The 1,879-nt window shown below is 40.6% G+C and overlaps 1 long non-coding RNA gene across 1 annotated transcript in view; it reads left to right on the top strand.

The window, feature by feature from the left end:
- The first annotated feature begins 692 nt into the window (after window positions 1–692).
- LOC122547446 overlaps window positions 693–1,879 on the top strand; it is a 5,100-nt gene continuing 3,913 nt past the window's right edge. Inside the window, exon 1 of the long non-coding RNA XR_006310999.1 lies at window positions 693–945. This is a non-coding gene — a long non-coding RNA (uncharacterized LOC122547446). The remainder of the gene's footprint in view (window positions 946–1,879) is intronic.

Below are 1,879 nucleotides of genomic sequence, written 5' to 3'. Positions count from 1 at the left end.
CCTTAAGATGAAAGGGGAACTATTTGAATGGGTACTGGGACTAATACTAATTAGTTGTAATCCAATGACTCGAATGATGTAATTATTGACGGTTTGGGAAACGTTTATCTGCATGTGAAGAATTTAATGCACTACTGTATGATCACAAGTTTCAGATGAGTCGACCGAAAACTGTGGAGAGGCTCAACTCTTTCTAATGTAGTTTCGATATGAGCTAACTAGGTGGTGAGCCTGATTGGGATATTGAGTTGTCAAGGCAAAGTACATTTTTTTTTAAATTTTCTCACGTTTCAAGTCATTTGTAATACCATTGCTTGGCCTCACTGTAGAATTTTTCAAATACATTGAGCAATAAATATTAAGTTTGACTCAAGAAAACCCTATAAATGATCTGAGTTGTAACTGTCTCGCGCCGAGGATCATGTATGTATGGAATGACCTGCCTGAAGAAGTGGCGGAGGCTGGTACAATTACAAAATTAAAAAGGTACGGCGATGGGTATATGGATTGGAAGTGTTCAGGGCCAAGTGGTCGGAAATGGGACTACAATATGTCAGGATATGTGACCGGCGTGGACGAGTTGGAATAAACGGTTTGTTTTCATGCTAAGTCGCGCAAAATGTGCCTTTTTCTATACAAATAGTGAACAAATATCGCACAGGTTTGGGAAAATAATTTGGCTTTCAAAGTCGGAATGCAGAAAAGTGTCAAGCAAAGAAAAAATAGTTTTGTTATGATCTTAATGAGTATTCATTTTGAACATTTTATTTAAAATATAGCATGGACGCTGCTGCAAATTTCAGCCAGATAAAATTGCTGCTAAAATCACTGACTACAAATGGGTTTGGGGAGGCGAGGCAGCATTGGAACAAGCAGTGAGAGAGATAGGACCGATGTCTGTTGTGATTAATGCAAGTCTGAAATCCTTTCAACATTATAAAGGAGGTAAGTCGCAGAGCACTGGATGATGTCTTTGAACCAGATAATCGACTGTTCAAGAAAAGGTATTAGAAATCATACATCTGCAGACACATTTACTGTCACTAGTTTGGTATTAATATTACTGCAAAGTTCACCATGGACCATGACCCTTACACTCCTGCCTACACTCCCCCCGTGTTACATGCCGTCCAGTTCTGTCAGATATCATCGAGTTCAAGCTAGACCATGCTACAAGTTGAGCTCATGAATGGTAATGAGAAATGGACCTGCTCCCATTCAGAGTAATGCAAATAGCTCAAAATGTTGTGCTATAGCTAAGAGAACTGATAGTGAGGTGTAACTGTCCTGATGTGCACAAGTCAGCGTTTTATTAATTGTAAACTGAAGACGCTACACTCACTGTATCTGGATTAAGAGGAAGGGCGAGACCTTCGACTTGAAATCTCTTGGCGTCCTGCTGAGAGTCCTTCACTCTCTGCTCCACCTCTTCTCTCAGCAGCTGTTTCTATTCTGGTCTTGATCTCCTCTCGCGTGGCAACTCGAGATGACTTGCAAAGACGGTGTTCTGAACAGGGAGGTGGACGCCTGCACAGCTTCCTTTTGATGATGACACAGGTCGTCTCCATGTGCAGGACCATTCCCTATTGACGTCATCAACATTTCAAATCACAAAGCACTTCTACTGTACAACCCACAATTGGAGACAAACTGGAAAATACTGAATGCAGAGTGGAGCTCCTTCATCACTCCAGGTGTAGGATTTTGTAAGTTAACAGAATGTGTTAACACACATGGCAGAAACCCGATGTTTCACACGGTCAGACACCATGGTCAGTGTGTTCTGCAAATGTCTGGTAAATTATTTCTACTTCGAAGATAATCTCAGCAAGATACTATATCAATCATCGATATAAAAACAACAGCAAAAATTATAAAA

The sequence above is a fragment of the Chiloscyllium plagiosum genome, unplaced genomic scaffold (genome assembly GCF_004010195.1).
Source record: "Chiloscyllium plagiosum isolate BGI_BamShark_2017 unplaced genomic scaffold, ASM401019v2 scaf_5447, whole genome shotgun sequence".
NCBI classification, from domain to species: Eukaryota; Metazoa; Chordata; class Chondrichthyes; order Orectolobiformes; family Hemiscylliidae; genus Chiloscyllium; species Chiloscyllium plagiosum.
Note: the sequence above shows the minus strand (reverse complement) of the source record. Positions and strands in the feature narration are given on the sequence as shown.